The sequence below is a fragment of the Arachis stenosperma genome, chromosome 3, assembly GCF_014773155.1.
Source record: "Arachis stenosperma cultivar V10309 chromosome 3, arast.V10309.gnm1.PFL2, whole genome shotgun sequence".
In the NCBI taxonomy this organism is placed as follows: domain Eukaryota; kingdom Viridiplantae; phylum Streptophyta; class Magnoliopsida; order Fabales; family Fabaceae; genus Arachis; species Arachis stenosperma.
The window spans coordinates 79,785,634-79,804,803 of NC_080379.1; the positions used below are offsets into that span (position 1 = coordinate 79,785,634).

The 19,170-nt window shown below is 44.9% G+C and overlaps 1 non-coding gene across 1 annotated transcript; it reads left to right on the plus strand.

The window, feature by feature from the left end:
* The first annotated feature begins 1,320 nt into the window (after window positions 1–1,320).
* LOC130971582 (small nucleolar RNA R71) lies at window positions 1,321–1,428 on the plus strand. The gene has a single exon (XR_009082794.1). It is a non-coding gene; the product is annotated as a small nucleolar RNA R71 (small nucleolar RNA).
* Window positions 1,429–19,170: the final 17,742 nt, after the last annotated feature.

Here is a 19,170-nt window from a genome sequence, read left to right on the forward strand (position 1 = left end):
TTTTACCAAAACATTTTCTACAAGTCCATGAGCTTGTTTTCTTGAGTTGTCTGCTATCTCTAATGAGATTCTTGCAGCTTGTACCTCAAAGATCCCTAGCTTCTCCATTACAGAGAGAGGCATGAGGTTCACGCTTGACCCTAAGTCACACAGGGCCTTCTTGAAGGTCATGGTGCCTATGGTACAAGGTATTGAAAACTTCCCAGGATCTTGTTTTTTTTGAGGTAATTTCTGCCTAGACAAGTCATCCAGTTCTTTGGTGAGCAAAGGATGTTCATCTTCCCAAGTCTCATTTCCAAACAACTTGTCATTTAGCTTCATGATTGCTCCAAGGTATTTAGCAATTTGCTCTTCAGTGACATACTCATCCTCTTCAGAGGAAGAATACTCATCAGAGCTCATGAATGGCAGAAGTAATTCCAATGGAATCTCTATGGTCTCATTTTGAGCCTTAGAGTCCCATGGTTCCTCATTGGGGAACTCAGAGGAGGTTGGTGCACGCCCATTGAGGTCTTCCTCAGTGGCGTCCACCTCCTCTCTTTCTTCTCCTGATTCGGCCATGGTTATGGCCTTGCACTCTCCTTTTGGATTTTCTTCTGTGTTGCTTGGGAGAGTACTAGGAGGGAGTTCAGTAATTTTCTTGCTCAGCTGACCCACTTGTCCTTCCAAATTTCTGATGGAGGACCTTGTTTCATTCATGAAACTTTGAGTGGTTTTGATTAGATCAGAGACCATTGTTGCTAAGTCAGAGGTATTCTGCTTAGAACTCTCTGTCTGTTGCTGAGAAGATGATGGAAAAGGCTTGCCATTGCTAAACCTGTTTCTTCCACCATTATTGTTATTGAAACCTTGTTGAGGTCTCTCTTGATTCTTCCATGAGAAATTTGGATGATTTCTCCATGAAGAATTATAGGTGTTTCCATAGGGATCTCCTAGGTAATTCACCTCTTCCATTGAAGGGTTCTCAGGATCATAGGCTTCTTCCTCAGATGAAGCATTCTTAGTACTGCCAGGTGCATTTTGCATTCCAGACAGAGTTTGAGAAATCAAATTGACTTGTTGAGTCAATATCTTGTTCTGAGCCAGAATGGCATTCAGAGCATCAATCTCAAGAACTCCTTTCTTCTGACTTGTCCCGTTGTTCACAGGATTCCTTTCAGAAGTGTACATGAATTGGTTATTTGCAACCATTTCAATGAGCTCCTTAGCCTCTGTAGGCGTCTTCTTCAGATGAAGAGATCCTCCAGCAGAGCTATCCAAAGACATTTTGGATAGTTCAGAGAGACCATCATAGAAAATACCTATGATGCTCCATTCAGAAAGCATGTCTGAGGGACATTTTCTGATTAATTGTTTGTATCTTTCCCAAGCTTCATAGAGGGATTCGCCATCCTTCTGTCTGAAGGTTTGGACTTCCACTCTAAGCTTACTCCATTTTTGAGGTGGAAAGAACTTTGCCAAGAAGGCATTGACTAGCTTTTCCCAAGAGTCCAGGCTATCTTTAGGTTGTGAATCCAACCATATTCTAGCTCTGTCTCTTACAGCAAAAGGGAATAGCAGCAGTCTGTAGACCTCAGGGTCAACCCCATTAGTCTTGACTGTGTCATAGATTTGCAAGAACTCAGCTAAAAACTGATGAGGATCTTCCATTGGAAGTCCATGGAACTTGCAATTCTGTTGCATTAGAGAAACTAGTTGAGGCTTAAGCTCAAAGTTGTTTGCTCCAATGGCAGGGATAGAGATGCTTCTCCCATAGAAGTCGGGAGTAGGTGCAGTAAAGTCACCCAGCACCTTCCTTGCATTGTTGGCATTGTTGTTGTTTTCGGCTGCCATGTGTTCTTCTTCTTTGAAGAATTCGGTCAGGTCCTCTAAAGAGAGTTGTGCTTTGGCTTCTCTTAGCTTTCTCTTCAAGGTCCTTTCAGGTTCAGGGTCAGCTTCAAGAAGAATGCCTTTGTCTCTGCTCCTGCTCATATGAAAGAGAAGAGAACAAGAAGATGTGGAATCCTCTATGTCACAGTATAGAGATTCCTTGAGATGTCAGAGGAAAAGAAAAATAGAAGAAAGAAGGTAGAAGAATTCGAACTTGATGAGATAAAGTTCGAATTGTGCATTAAGAAGGAGTAGTACTCCATAAATAGAAGGATGTGAGGAGGAGGGAAGAGAATTTTCGAAAATTAATTAGAAAGATGTCAAAAACATTTTAAAAATTGATTGATAATTTTCGAAAATTCAAAGTGGGAAAGAAATCAAGTGATTTTTGAAAAAGATTTTGAAATTAGAAGTTAAAAAGATTTGATTAAAAACTGATTTTGAAAAAGATGTGATTAAAAAGATATGATTGAAAAGATTTGATTTGAAAACAATTTTAAAAGATATGTTTTGAAAACAATGTTTTAAAAGATTTGATTTTGAAAATTAATGACTTGCCTAACAAGAAAAGATATGATTCAAACATAAAACCTCTCTCAGCAGAAAAGGTAACAAACTTGAGATGTTCAATCAAATCTTTAATTGTTAGTAAGTATCTTTGAAAAAGGAAAGAAATTGATTTTGAAAACATTTGATTGAAAAGATATGATTTGAAAAAGATTGATTTTGAAAAACTTTGAAAACTTGAAAAAAATAGATTTTGAAAACAAAATCTTCCCCCTAGCACCATCTGGCGTTAAACGCCCAGAATGGTATACATTCTGGCGTTTAACGCCCAAAATGCTACCTCTTTGGGCGTTAAACGCCCAACCAGGTACCCTGGCTGGCGTTTAAACGCCAGTCTGTCTTCTTCACTGGGCATTTTTGAATGCTCAGCTTTTTCTGTGTAATTCCTCTGCAGTATGTTCTGAATCTTCAATTCTTTGTATTATTGACTTGAAAAGACACCAATTAAAAATATTTTTGGATTTTTAATAATCAAAATGCAACAAGAATCAAATAACAATGCATGCAAGACACCAAACTTAGCAGTTTGTATACTACTGACACTATATGAGACACATAACACTCAAGCCAAAAGAATTCAAAGATCAGAGTAAGAAATCATCAAGAATTACTTGAAGATCCTTAAGATATATGAATGAATGTATGCAATTGACACCAATCTTAAGATGAGACTAGTGTCTCAACAAGGAACATGACATATTTTTGGTTTTTATGATCTTTTTGAATTTTTTTTTTTTTGTGATTTTCGAAAGTTAAGTGGAAAAAGATATCAAAATTCTTAATGAGAATTCCAGGAATCAGTGCAATGCTAGTCTAAGACTCCGGTCCAGGAATTAGACATGGCTTCACAGCCAGCCAAGCTTTCAAAGAAAGCTTCGGTCCAAAACACTAGACATGGCCAAAGGCCAGCCAAGCCTTAGCAGATCACTGCTCCAAAAGCAAGATTGATAAAAATCAACAAGCTCTTGTGATGATAAGTTGAAACCTCGGTCCAATGAAATTAGACATGGCTTCTCAGCCAGCCAGATTTCAACAAATCATCATGAAACTCTAGAATTCATCTTCAAGAATTTCGAAAAAAAATACCTAATCTAAGCAACAAGATGTACCGTCAGTTGTCCAAACTGAACAATCCCTGGCATTGTTTCCAAAAGCTTGCTCAAAACTTGAACAATCCCCGGCAATGGCGCCAAAAACTTGGTGCGCGAAATTGTGATCACTACAACTTCACACAACTAACCAGCAAGTGCACTGGGTCGTCCAAGTAATACCTTACGTGAGTAAGGGTCGATCCCACGGAGATTGTTAGTATTGAAGCAAGCTATGGTCATCTTGTAAATCTTAGTCAGGCAAACTCAGATGTATATGGTGATGAACGAAAATAACATAAAAGATAAAGATAGAGATACTTATGTAATCCATTGGTAGGAACTTCAGATAAGCGCATGAAGATGCCTTCCCTTCCGTCTCTCTGCTTTCCTACTGTCTTCATCCAATCCTTCTTCTCCCTTTCCATGGCAAGCTCGTGTAGGGTTTCACCGTTGTCAATGGCTACCTCCCATCTTCTCAGTGAAAGCGATTGCATATGCTCTGTCACAGCATAGCGGAATTCAGCTGTCGGTTCTCGGTCAGGCCGGAATAATATCCATTGATACTTTTGCGTCTGTCACTAACGCCCCGCCTGCTAGGAGTTTGAAGCACGTCACAGTCATTCAGTCATTGAATCCTACTCAGAATACCACAGACAAGGTTAGACCTTCCGGATTCTCTTGAATGCTGCCATCAGTTCTTGCCTATACCACGAAGACTCTGATCTCACGGAATGGTTGGCTCGTTTGTCAGGCGAGCACTCGGTTGTTAGGCGATCAACCATGCATCGTGCAATCAGGAATCCAAGAGATATTCACTAGAGCCTTGATTGCTTGTAGAACAAAAGTGGTTGTCAGTCACCTTGTTCATAGGTGAGAATGATGATGAGTGTCACGGATCATCACATTCATCAAGTTGAAGAACAAGTGATATCTTGGACAAAGAACAAGCGGAATTGAATGGAAGAACAATAGTAATTGCATTAATACTCGAGGTACAGCAGAGCTCCACACCTTAATCTATGGTGTGTAGAAACTCCACCGTTGAAAATACATAAGCATAAGGTCTAGGCATGGCCGAATGGCCAGCCTCCCAAATTGAGTTCAATCATAAAACATGATCGAAAAGCCCCCAAATACAATAGAAAAAGGTCCTACTTATAGAAAACTAGTAGCCTAGGGTGTACAGAGATGAGTAAATGACATAAAAATCCACTTCCGGGCCCACTTGGTGTGTGCATGGGCTGAGCAATGAAGCAATTTCGTGTAGAGACTCTTCTTGGAGTTAAACGCCAGCTTTTATGCCAGTTTGGGCGTTTAACTCTCATTTGGGTGCCAGTTCCAGCGTTTAACGCTGGGATTTCTTGAGGTGACTTTGAACGCCGGTTTGGGCCATCAAATCTTGGGCAAAGTATGGACTATCATATATTGCTGGAAAGCCCAGGATGTCTACTTTCCAACGCCGTTGAGAGCGCGCCAATTGCGCTTCTGTAGCTCCAGAAAATCCACTTCGAGTGCAGGGAGGTCAGAATCCAACAGCATCTGCAGTCCTTTTTAGTCTCTGAATCAGATTTTTGCTCAGGTCCCTCAATTTCAGCCAGAAAATACCTGAAATCACAGAAAAACACACAAACTCATAGTAAAGTCTAGAAAAGTGAATTTTAGCTAAAAACTAATAAAAATATACTAAAAACTCATCTAAAACTACCAAAAACATACTAAAAACAATGCCAAAAAGTGTATAAATTATCCGCTCATCAATTATCAAGTAACTCGACAGGGCCCGACGTGACAAAGTCGGCCCGGAAAGATAAGTTACAAAAGATAAATCCCTGAAAGAGACTTGAACAAGGTCCAAGAAAGAGGATTATCAAGTAACTCGATAGGGCCCGACGTGACAAAGTTGGCCCGAAAAGATAAAGTTACAAAAGATAAATCCCCGAAAGAGACCTGAACAAGGTCCAAGAAAGAGGATTATCAAGTAACTCGACAAAGCCCGACATGACGAAGTCGGTCCAAGATACAAAGCTACAAAGGTAATCCCTGAAAGAGACCTGAACAAAGTCCAAGAAAGAGGATTACCGAGTAATTTGACAGGAACCGACGCGATTAAGCTACCCTTGGAAGAGACGTTAAGTAAGGTCCAAAAAGGAGGGCTACAAAAAAACAAAAACCAAGTTGAAAAATCGGCAATCTCAATATTACGATAAACAACAGTTTAAGATTGATGAGAGCAGTGTCAGGCCAAAGAATCAAGCTGATCATGTCAGACAAAAACCTACGAAGGTGCCAAGACGAGAGCAAAGCAGACAGGATATAAAAACTACTAAGTTATGATAATAGCAAGCTTTAGAGGCCACTTAAATTAGCCCAGGAAGCTCGAAAACCACCTTGTTGTTCTAAACAAAGTTGCTAAACAAGCAACAGAAGTATCAACAGTCAACAAAACACTATTTACAAAATAAAAGAGTTCAAAGCCCACAGGCCGGGCTATACACAAATACATAAGGAATAATCAAAGAGAGTCCAAAGATTCCCAGTAGCAGCATCCCGGGGTGAAGGAGGACGAGTCTGAAGAGGCACTGCATCTACCGTCCCATCATCCTGGTTCAGGATCTGGACATCAGGATCGGACTAAGGCTGAATGACTTCAGCTGCCTGAGAAGAAGAGGGCGGCACAATGCAGAGTTTGGTTGAAGGAACAGGAGGGGGCTCAACATCATCATCAGGGTCCTCGGGAACGATTTTGCCATCCTTCACAACATTATCCAAGCTAAACAAGGCAAGGTTCGCATCCGGGGCAATAACCCGAACCTGTTCCTTCAGGTTCTTATAGGCAGTAGTTACGCTGCCCACAAGATGACCCTAGAGCTCAGAATAATCAACCCGGACCGAGTCTAGCTCCTCCCGAAGTCGCATCACTTCTCTGTAGGACGTGACATAGCTTTCTTTGTGCTTCAAAGCCACATCCTCAGCCAATCGCACAGAGGCCGCCAGGGCAAGAGAGCTGGCCTTCTCCCCTTTCAGCTCCTTCTTCAGTTTAGTCACCTCCGCTTCAAACTCCTCCTTGAGACCCTTCATACGATCAAATTCTCGCTTAGCTTCCTCCATAAAAGCTTTGGTAGCATGAAGAGGTAGATTTTGGGCAGTGCGATACAAAGCAGCTCCCATATGAGCCATCTTAACACTACTCCGAGTTATAAAATCCAAGTGATGAAGGAAAGATACATCATCCATTGAAAGAGCACCATAAGGTGCGATCTGGTGGTCCACAAAACCAATAGGATCAAAATCTGGGGCATCTAGACTGAAAGGTTCAACAGTTCGAGGTCTTTTTGGAGGAGGGGCGGCCGAAGAAGAAACCACAGCAGTAATAGAAGATTGAGGGGGATCCACTAAATGGACCCGAGGTGTAGGGATCATTATCCTCGGGCCAGGAGAGCTCGGCACGGGTGGCTTCAAATGAGCTTGGGAAGTTCCTTCAACATCAGCCCGGGCCGAGATGTTTTGAGCCGTAGTAGCTTTCCTCGTCTTCTTGAAGGCCTTCATTGCATCATTATTCTTGGCCATCTCTGCAAAATAAAAAACAACAATTTATCACGCCAGGAAGAAAGCAGGAGAAAAACAAGATAACAAGATATATCAAAGGCAGTACCCAAAGCAGTTCGAATAAAGGACGGATCTCCCAAAGACTTTTTAGTATCCAAGTGAGGAGGTTCTCCCCAAATATCCTCCAAAACACTCAAAAGGCCTGCTCGACCTCGCTCAACATCTCCCAAGTATACAGGGATACCATTACGTTCCTCTGCCACTCTAAGGGAAAGCAGGGCTCATTATTTTCATCTAGAAAGAAAGGCCGGGCTCCTTCAACAGCCCGGACCTTAAAGAAGTAGTTCTTAAAATCGCGGAAAGATTCGTCTTACATGGAAAAAATCTTGTGCCCTGGGCAGAACTAAAAGAAATACAAGAAGCTTTCTTCTTGGTAGTCCCGGGTTTGGTCAACACAAAAAGATACAGAAAAAGAGTTTGCAAAGGTGTAACACCAAATTCTTGACAAACAAGCTGAAAAATATTGATGAAGCCCCATGAATTCGGATGGAGCTGCGAAGGGGCTACGCTACAAGACCATAACAGGTCAGTTTCAAAGGAAGTAAAAGGAAAGGTGATGTTCATTTGGCTAAAAAAGAAGTCATAAGCATAGAAGAAGGGACGCTCCCCCTAGATCAGGACTGAGAAGCAAACTCTATCGCCAGAATCAGGTGTTGCCAACTCATAATTGCCTTCCTGATCTGCACTGTTATAGACACGATGATGCTTTCTAGGCATCGCACAAAATTCTGAATCGACTAAAGAAACACACAGCAAAACAAGAGAGTCCAGCCAATCAGACATCCCTTCGGGAACCTCAGAAGACGCCTCGACAATATTTTTTCGGGAAGACATGGCCAACTAATCCTACAAAGCAAGAAAAAAGATTGGGTTACTAAAAAGGTAATGACATCCCATATGTAATCAAAACAACTCGGACAGCACATTCCAACGCGGTACAACAGATAAAAAGAAAAACCCCAGGACACAACCCAGAGTCCAGGGGCATCCTTTAGAGGCAGAAAAAGATTCAGGGAAGCCTACAAGCCTACATCTTTACACGTCCCAACAAAAAGCAAGTAAAGTCATCAAAATAGGCGTTGATAGAAATTACAACCTCAGTTCACCCAATAGCAAGAACATGCCAAACGGAAAAAAGACAAAGGCACAATCTTTTCTTCAAAAATCAAACGAATCAAGCAATAACATGCAAAAGCCTTAGGAAGCTTCAATCGCCAAGGGAACATCAGAAAAGAAAAATCCAGAAATCACAGCAACAAAAAATACAGAAAAGTGAAAAGGTTCAAAACAAAAACCCTACTATACCAGGAAATAGAACAATGCAAGCAAAAAAGAGAAGATGAACCAACCTGAAAAAGGAGAAGCACGCGGAGAGCGAAGACGAAAAGATCAGGGGTTGCCATCGAAAGCAAAAAGAGCACCCACGATTGCTAAACAATGTCACAAAGAAAAACGCGAAAAGGCAAACGACAGACGAAAACAACAAAAGTGAGAAAGAAAAAGGGGAAGTTACAGAAAGGAGAAAAAAACCGTCTCCGTGTGTGAAGTTCAAAATATAAGAAGCAAGAGAAACGGGGCATTGAAAACCAATTAATGGAGGCATTAAAAACCCTCGCGCATTCCCAAGGCCAGGGCACTAACGCAAAAGCTCGCGCTTTCAGAGGAAACGGAATAGAAACGGTCCGCATTCAAAAAAGGAGAACTCTACGAAAAAGAAATCGACAAAATGCTCAAGTTTGGCTTCACCAAAGAAGGATCGAAGTCCTAAAACTAAAGACTCGACCTCAAAAAGGAAGACCGAGCTCGAGCAGGGGCACTGTTCATACCCTGGGTCGAGCTGTCCGACCCGGAATGTTCTACAGACAAAGCGACCGACCTCTTCAGGTCAGGATAACCCGACCTCTTCTCAAAGAGCTCGACCAAGTCACAGGAAAGCCCAACAAAGGGCCCAAATAAAGGAACACGTCCTAAATCCAAGGGCAGCCCAAGCCCGTAGAGATAAAGGCGGTTCCCTTGAAGATAAGATGACCTCACTTGAAGATAAGATAAAGATAAGATAAGATAACTAACTTATCTTATCTAAGAAGGTCATTCTACGCTATTATAAATACACTGAAGCACCCAGGTATAACTCATACTTTGATTCTACTCAATACTTGCTTAATACCCTTGCTAACTTAAGCATCGGAGTCCCTTGCAGGTACCCCCCACCCTCCGGGGACGAAGGATCAGCACCATCACCAAGTCGGATACAACAGCCCCGACCAGCATAGAAGATCTCGTCCGAGATCGACCTACAATTTTAGGTAACACCTGGAACAGAGGTGTTCATACCCTGACCGAGCTCTCCAAACTCGGTAAAGCTGATAGAAGGCCCGACCTCGACCCAAGGCCCACGTTCGAGGTCGGACCTCGGACAAACAGGCCAAAGAAAGGCCCATCAGAAGGAACTAAGCCCAAAACCTAAAGGCCGAAAGGGCCTGGGAAAGGCGGTTCCGCAAAGATAGAGATGAATCTCCCAAAAGATAAGATAAGATAAGAATATCTTATCCAGGGATGATCGCAGCCAACTACTATAAATACACTGGAGCACCCAGGTATAAGGCATACTCTAATTCTACTTGATATCTGCTTGGACCCATGCTAACTTAAGCATCGGAGTGTCATTGCAGGTACAACCCCCCGCCGTTCAGCACAACCAGCTCGGGTCACAGACCCCCCGCCTCGGGCCTTGCCAGAAGACCGAGCTACACGTTTCAGGTAACCCTCGGAACATTGGCGCCGTTGCCGGGGACCTGGAAGTCATCCCTTTACCATGGCGGACGACCCTCCCAACAATAACCACGCTACATCAGAACAAGAAGAGGAAGTTGACACCGGAGAACGGCCGGACAGCCCTCTATCACCACGCACTCCAGGAGGAAATAAATAGAATCGCCCAAAGACATCACCCCCAGAAAAAGATCCACAAAATCCCGAAAGAGAAAAAAGTTCGGAGATTCTGGAAACAGTTCGGGCACAACAAAGCCGGCTGAGACAACTCGAAGAGGACGTAAAGAAGCAGAAGGAAACTGAAACAGGATCTGAGAAGGGAAGCTCGCAAACGCAGAGAATTGGAAGAAAAACTGCGGAAGATAGAGGCCAACCTAAAGATCGGACGGAACACGGCACCACTCCCGAAAGCAACCATGATCCCTTCACACAAGAGATCATGAAAGAGAAGGTACCGCGAAACTTCAAACCACACAGATATGGACCTCTACGACGGCACCACCGATCCAAGTCATCACCTCAGCAATTTCAGAAGCAGAATGTACTTAGTCGACGCCTCCGACGCGATTCGATGCAAAGCCTTCCCCACCACTCTCACTAAGTCAGCCATGAAGTGGTTCGACAACCTGCCACCAGGATCAATCTCCAGCTTTGAAGACCTGACCAAAAAATTCTTAACAAGGTTCTCTATTCAAAAGGACAAGGCAAAACATGCCCCCAGCCTACTCGGGATCAAACAAGGCAACCAAGAAACTCTCAGAGAGTACATGGAGCGATTCAACAAGGCCTGCCTGGACATACAACACTTGCCCACGAAAGCAGCCATCATGGGACTAGCAAACGGCCTAAAAGAAGGACCGTTTAGCCAATCCCTATCCAAAAGATACCCGACCTCCTTATACGAAGTACAAGAAGGGCAGGAAAGTATATCAACATGGAAGAAACCTCCCAGCTGAGAGACTCTTCCAGGAAGGAGTCAACCTACCCGCCCCGAGATCGAGATCGGGAACAGAAAAAGAAAGAAGAATCCAACTCGGACAAGCCACGAAAATACCACAGCTACACTCCCCTCCGAGTCTCCCTGGTAGACGTCTACAGAGAAGTATGCCACACCGAGAAGATCCCACCACCCAAACTTCTGAAGCACAAGAGAGCAGGAAGAGATCGGTCCGAGTACTGCGAATATCACAGACTCTACGGCCACTCTACTAACGACTGCCACGACTTAAAAAATGTTATAGAAAAGCTAGCCAGAGAGGGAAAACTCGACAGATACATAGCTGAGAAAGGAGAAGAAACCAGAAAGAGAAGACGGGGAGATAACGAAGATCGGGACCGAGCAAACACGAACCCCGCGAACTCCTGAAAGGCACATACACATGATAAACGGAGGTTTCGCAGGGGGAGGGACATCCAAATCCTCACGGAAGAGACACCTCAAAGAAGTCTACCATGTCCGAGAAGACAGCCCCTTACCCGAGTTACCTACTATCTCATTTACCCGAGAAGATGCTCTTGGAATAATACCCGGACACGACGACCCTATGGTGATCACCATCATCCTAGCCAACGCCAACTTACATCGAACCCTGATCGACCAAGGAAGCTCAGCAGATATCCTGTTCAAAGCAGCCTTCGACAAGCTCGGACTCGAAGAAAAAGAGCTAAAAGCCTATCCCACTGACCTGTTTGGACTAGGAGATACCCCGATCCGCCCTTGGGATACATCTCATTACACACTACCTTTGGAAAAGGCGAGCAAACCAAAACACTAAGCATCGACTACATTGTAGTCGACGTCACTTCAGCATACAATGCCCTCATCGGACGACCAACCCTAAACAAACTAGCGGCTATAGTCTCGACCCACACCTCTGTATGAAGTTCCCTACCGCAAAGGGAATCGCTACCCTAAAAGGCAACCAAAAACTAGCACGACGATGCTACAACGAAAGCCTGAGCCTAAAAGGGAAAGAGGTCAACACAATAGAACTCGGGCGAGTCCAAGCCCGAGAAGATCTTCGGCCGCAACCAGAAGGAGAGACCGAAAAGATCCAGATCGGGAACACACCCGAGAAAGTAACAAACATAGGGGCAAACCTCGAAGCAGGCCTAAAGGAGGAACTCACAACCCTCTTAAGGGAGAATTCCGACCTCTTCGCCTGGAAAGCCTCCGACATACCAGGCATAAGCCCCGACCTGATGTGCCATAAGCTATCAGTATACCCGGGATCCCGACCTGTCCAACAAAGACGCAGGAAGCTCGGGCCCGAACGCATGCAAGCAATAGAAGAACAAGTGCAAGCACTACTAGATGCAGGGTTCATTAGGGAAGTAAAGTACCCCCTATGGCTCGCAAACGTGGTCCTAGTGAAGAAGCCCAATGGAAAATGGAGGATGTGCGTCGACTACACGGATCTCAACAAAGCCTGCCCCAAAGATCCATATCCACTACCGAACATCGACGCCTTAGTCGATGCCGCTTCGGGCTACAGATACCTCTCCTTCATGGATGCATACTCGGGATACAATCAAATCCCGATGTATGGACCCGACCAAGAAAAGACCTCGTTCATAACCCCAAGGGCAAACTACTGCTACGTAGTAATGCCCTTCGGGCTAAAGAACGCAGGGGCAACCTACCAGAGGCTAATGAAAAAGTGTTCTCAGAACACATCGGGCTACAGCTAGAGGTGTACGTCGACGACATGCTAGTAAAGACACAAGAAGACAGAAACTTGGTCGCCGACCTCAGCAGTATCTTCGACACCCTCCGGAAATACAACATGAGACTTAACCCGACAAAGTGCACCTTCGCCGCAGAAGCCGGGAAGTTCTTAGGCTTCATGCTGACTCAGAGAGGCATCGAAGCAAACCCGGACAAATGCCAAGCAATACTCAATATGAAAAGCCCGACGTGTGTCAAAGAAGTACAACAACTAAATGGGAGACTAGCCGCCCTATCAAGATTCTTAGCAGGATCAGCGATAAGATCACTCCCTCTCTACTCACTCCTAAAGAAAGGGAAACCCTTCTCTTGGACCCGGAATGCGAAAAGGCCTTCCAAGAATTCAAGGAATTCCTCGGGCAGCCACCAATCTTAACCCGACCTCTAAAAGGGGAAGAGCTCGTACTATACCTGTCGGTCGGACATCGGGCAGTCGCCTCGGCACTAATACGAGAAAATGAGGAGGGGCAACACCCCATATACTTCGTAAGCAAAGCACTACAAGGGGCCGAATTAAACTATCAGAAAATAGAGAAATTCGCCTATGCACTAGTGTTCACAGCTCGGAGACTCCGCCCCTACTTTCAAGCCCACACCATCAAAGTCCGGACAAACCAACCCATGAGACACATCCTACAAAAGACAGACATGGCAGGACAAATCCTACAAGGGCGGTGGAATTGTCCGAGTTCGACCTCCACTATGAAGCCCGGACTGCCATAAAATCTCAATACCTAGCCGACTTCGTCGCAGAATACACTGAGACCCCGGGAACCCCACTCTCATGGAATCTGTATGTCGACGGATCCTCAAACAAAACAGGAAGCGGGGCCGGTGTTATACTCGAAAGCGATCAAGGAACACGGATTGAGCTATCCCTAAAATTCGAGTTCCAGGCCTCAAATAACCAAGCCGAATACGAAGCCCTACTAGCGGGACTAAAACTAGCCGAAGAGGTCAGAGCAAAGAGGATCACGATCTTCAGCGACTCCCAGGTCGTCACATCACAAGTAAATGGAAGCTACCAGGCCAAAGACCCTACTATGAAAAAATACCTAGACCAAACACAGACGCAATTACGACACTTCCCGGAAATACAAATCCAGCACATACCCCGGGAGCAAAATGCCCGGGCAGACGCCCTCTCAAAACTTGCTAGCACCAAGCCCGGAGGGAACAACAGGAGTCTCCTCCAAGAAACTCTACAATCCCCCTCCGTGTTAAGGGAGGAAGAAATACTAAATATATCCGGGCAACAACAAGGATGGATAACCCCCATACTCAACTATCTGAAATCGGGAACTCTCCCCGCCGAAAGAAAAGAAGCTAAAAGGCTTACAAAAGACGCCCAGAACTACACGTTAATCCACGACGTATTATACAGAAGAGGATTCTCAAACCCCTCCTGAGGTGCGTCCCGACCACAGAAACAAAGAGCGTCCTCGAAGAAGTCCACAAAGGCATGTGTGGGAACCATCTCGGAGCCCGGGCCCTGTCCAAGAAAATAGTCAGAGCCGGGTTCTACTGGCCGACCTTGCAAAGAGACGCGGCAGAGTTTGTGAAAATATGCCCCCCTGCCAAAAACACGCAAACTTTCACAAAGCACCGCCCGAAGACCTCATAAGCATCACCGCACCATGGCCCTTCGCAAAGTGGGGACTCGACCTACTCGGCCCATTCCCACAAGGACCGGGGCAAGTCAAGTACCTCATAGTAGGGGTCGACTACTTCACAAAGTGGATCGAGGCTGAACCTTAGCCACTATTACGGCTCAGAAAAGCCGTAAATTCCTATACAAAAACATTGTCACGAGGTTCGGAGTCCCCTACTCCATCACAACAGACAATGGAACACAGTTCACAGACACAAGTTTTCAGAACTTGGTGGCCGAGCTAAAAATCAAACAGCAGTTCACATCGGTCGAACACCCGCAAGCCAATGGACAAGCAGAGGCCGCAAATAAAGTCATCTTGGCCGGGTTAAAACGAAGACTCCAAGAGGCCAAAGGGGCATGGGCCGATGAACTCCCCCAGGTATTATGGGCATATCGGACAACCCCGCACTCTACAACAGGAGAATCCCCATTCCGACTAGCCTACGGAATGGAGGCAATGATTCCCGTCGAAATAGACGAAGGATCACCCAGAACCATCTTCTACAACGAAGGAGGCAACCCTCAGGCACAAAGGGAAGAACTCGACCTCCTACCCGAGGTCCGAGAAAGAGCCCGAATCAGAGAAGAAGTCTTAAAACGACGAACGGCCCTCAGATATAACCGAAAGGTGATAAAACGAAGCTTCTCCACTCACGACCTGATTTTAATCCGAAACGACATCGGAACACAAAAATCGGGAGAAGGAAAGCTAGCCGCAAATTGGAAAGGGCCCTACAAAGTAACAGAAGTTTTAGGGACAGGCTACTACAAGATATCCGACCTAGAAGGCAATGAGCTGCCCAGAACCTGGCACGCCTGTAACCTAAGACGATACTACAGCTAGAAAAACTTAACCCGAGGTGTACTCTTTTTCCCCACGAGGGTTTTTTAATGAGACACCCGGTTAAGTAGGACACCCGGCCTAGTCAAAAGGGTAAACACTTTGTACATATTCTTCTTTTTAGTACTAATCAAATTTCTTTATTTTCTCTTTCTCGTTATAAAGCATATCCTAAAAAGTACCCACCAAGGCGCATTAATTTATGCTCGGCAAAATGCAAAAATCATTTGCCAAAGGCCATACGAGGTCGGCAAAGATGAAGCGACGAGGTTCAAATTAATGTGAGAAGTTATAAAGTAACTCTGAAATGGCTCAAAAAGCCAAATAGAAAAGAAGTTACAAAAATAACTTAAAAAAGGCCGACCAAACAACGAAGTCGGACCTGACCAAAGGGGTACTCAAGGATCCCGATGTCCGAGAGTAAACACGGACCCAAGAAAGAAGCTGGCAAAGAACCAGGACTTCGAGAAACGCTAGCTAAAAAGTTGTTACCCAAAACAACTAAAAAGCAAAAAAGCGAGAAAGTCAAGGCGCTAGCTAAAAAGTTGTTACCCAAAAACAACTAAAAAGCAAAAAGCGAGAAAGTCAAGGCGCTAGCTAAAAGTTGTTACCCAAAAACAACTAAAAAGCAAAAAGCGAGAAGTCAAAACGCTAGCTAAAAAGTTGTCACCGAGAACAACTAAAAAGCATAAAAGCGGAACGAGACAATCGAAACACAAAGCATGGCATAATAAAGCTACAAGAGTAGCTAAAATAGCAGAACAGGTGTCCAAAATGTTTGCAGAAAACATCCAAAAAACAAAAGCCACAGGTCGGGCAAAAGCACAAAAAGTACAAAAAATTACAGAGGATCAAGGCCTTTCCAGACTCCGCATCAACACCTGGCTGAAACATGGATATCGGGACTGCAGGAACAGCACCATCGCTTGGAACCTCCATACCAACTCTATCCTCGGCCAAAGGTGAAGTCGGGTTCACGACCGGAGCCTCGGGGTCGGACACCGGAGCCTTGGGGTCGGACATCGGAACCTCATCCTCAACAGGGGCAGGAACAATCTTCCCCTCCACAACCATGTTATCCGTACTGAACAAACTGAGATCCAATTCGGGAGCAAGAACCGGACCTGATCCCTCAAATTCACAAACATAGCATCCATACCCTTGGCCACATTATCTTCCAGCTCATAAAAGTCATCCCGAGCAGATTGCAGCTTCTCCTTCGTCTCCACAAGCTCAGCATACAGCTTGGTATAGTTCTCCGTCGCCACCCTCGCCATCTCCTCAGACGTCTTCGCCACCGCCACAGCCGCGGTAGCCCTAGTCTTCTCTTCCTCCAAAGACTCCTCCAGCTCGGCAATCCTAGCATCCTTCAGCTGACTAACCTTATCAAGCTCGGACGGGCCTTCTCAAGTCGGGAGCTGGTCGCCCCAAGGGGAGCTTTCTTAAATTCCCGAGCAATGGCGGCATGAAGGCTAGCCATCCGAACACAACTCCGCGCCATATACTGAAAGTGATGCTCCATGGACGCATCATCAGTAGAAATAAAAGTCTGAGGAAGAATGTGCTGCTCAACCCAACCGAGAGCATCGAAATCCTTGTCATTGAAACCAGCAGGCTCTCGGGAAGTCTTCTGTTTCTTGGGGGGAGGACCCGAGGTCGAGGGGGGAAAGCTGACCGGGTCCGGAGGTCGGAGGATCCTGAGTTATAGCTCGGAACTGAGGGACCGGAATGGTCTTCGACCGAGTCTGAACACCAATTGTAGTCTCTGCGGAGAAGGTTGGGGAGAAGCTTCAGCCTCGATTCCGAGATGCCGCAGATTTCTTCTCGACGGAGAAACTTCATAGAATCAGCCTGAGAAGACATCTCTGCAGAAACGAAACAAAGAGGTTATCAAACAGAAAGATCAAAACAAGTCAAAATATGAAAATGAAATCTCAAAAAGAGGTCGGGAGCTACCTAACTCGGAACGGAGAAGGCTTGGATCTCCCAACATTTTCTTCGTATCCAAGTAAGGTGCCCGACCCCATAGACTGCTCAACACACCAACGAAAGCCTGTTCCACCTCATCTAGACTCTCGAAAGTGTACTTAACCGACACCACACTCTCTTGCCAACAAAGAGGAAACGAAGGCTCCCCACTCTCATCTAAGAAAAAAGGTCGGACATCTCCAACAGCCCGGACTTTGAAGTAATAGTTTTTGAAATCGTGAAACGACTCATCATACAAAGTGCAAAATTTCCTACCCTGGTTAGCCCTAAACGAAACCCAGGACACCTTCCCAGCACCCGACCCGGCTTCGTCAGTACAAACAGATAAGAAAAAAGAGAACCAGAAGGGGAGACGCCTAAAATCTGACACAAAAGTTGGAAAAGCTTTAAAAACGCCCAAGAGTTCGGATGGAGTTGTGTAGGGGCAAGGTTACAAGACCAAAGGACCTCGGATTCCAGGTCGGTGAAAGGAAGACGGACACCTAGCTTGGAGAAGAAACAATCATAAGCATAGAAGAAAAGTTTCTCGGAACTCTCTAACGGCGGAAAACATACCCTCTCCTCGGACTCCGGGGCTGCTAACTCGTAATCCCGCTCAGACTCCCTGTTCTCACAAATACTACACTCCCTACGGAACCTAATCAGATACTCAGAATCTACAACAGACGGGACCCTTAAAGGAGCAGGATCTACCCAACCTAGACCACTCGGAATCTTGGTCGACATTGCTTGAAACACCTTTCGAGACATAAAAAATCTTGCCTACAAAGAAAGAATACAACAGCAAAACAAAAGAAAGCAAAGTTCTTTACAAACAAGAAGGCAGCAACTCGAATAACAAAAATGGATCGGAGAAAAGAGTCCCCCCACCACACGTACAAAGCAATAGCGGCGCCTCTTTTCGGGGCAACCCGGGCATAGAAGATATCAGAAAAAAGAAGCGTACAAAGCGAAAAAAGCAAACCTGGAAAAGAAGAAAGCGACGAGCTCCGACGAAAGGAAAAACGGCGGCGCAGAAAAGAACTCTGAAAAACGCACAAAAAATGGAAGACGAAGAACAGAGAAAGAAGAGAAGATGCTCGAAAAGAAGTGATGAATAAACAAAGAAAAATGAAGAAAGGGGCAAATAAATAAAGCCTCCACAGAGCGCCGCACGGAAATCGAGGAAGAAACGGTAACAAGCAATAAATGCTGAAACGACCGTTTTCAAATTTTGAAAAAACTACTATGCCCGAGCTCGACTTCCGAAAAAAGACGAACTCGGGCAGGGGCACTGTTCATACCCTGACCGAGCTCTCCAAACTCGGTAAAGCTGATAGAAGGCCCGACCTCGACCCAAGGCCCACGTTCGAGGTCGGACCTCGGACAAACAGGCCAAAGAAAGGCCCATCAGAAGGAACTAAGCCCAAAACCTAAAGGCCGAAAGGGCCTGGGAAAGGCGGTTCCGCAAAGATAGAGATGAATCTCCCAAAAGATAAGATAAGATAAGAATATCTTATCCAGGGATGATCGCAGCCAACTACTATAAATACACTGGAGCACCCAGGTATAAGGCATACTCTAATTCTACTTGATATCTGCTTGGACCCATGCTAACTTAAGCATCGGAGTGTCATTGCAGGTACAACCCCCCGCCGTTCAGCACAACCAGCTCGGGTCACAGACCCCCCGCCTCGGGCCTTGCCAGAAGACCGAGCTACACGTTTCAGGTAACCCTCGGAACAAGAGGGTATACAGATACTACTCCCGTATGAAGCAGTAGTGGGGTTAGCATATGACCCCAGAGTCCTTCTGGACTGTTCATTTCCACTTAGGTCCATGATGGAGAAAGGGAGATGATGTGGATTTATTTTGTTTATTTTATTATATTAAAAAATTTTTCGAAATAATAAAATAAAATAAAATAAAAACTAAAATAAAAATGAAAAATAAAAATTTTGAAAATATTTTATGAAGATTTTCGAAAAAATGAGGAGAGAGAAAGTGGTTAGGATATTTTTCAAAAGGATATGATTTGAAAAATTTTGACCAAGTCAACCCAAGTAATTCGAAA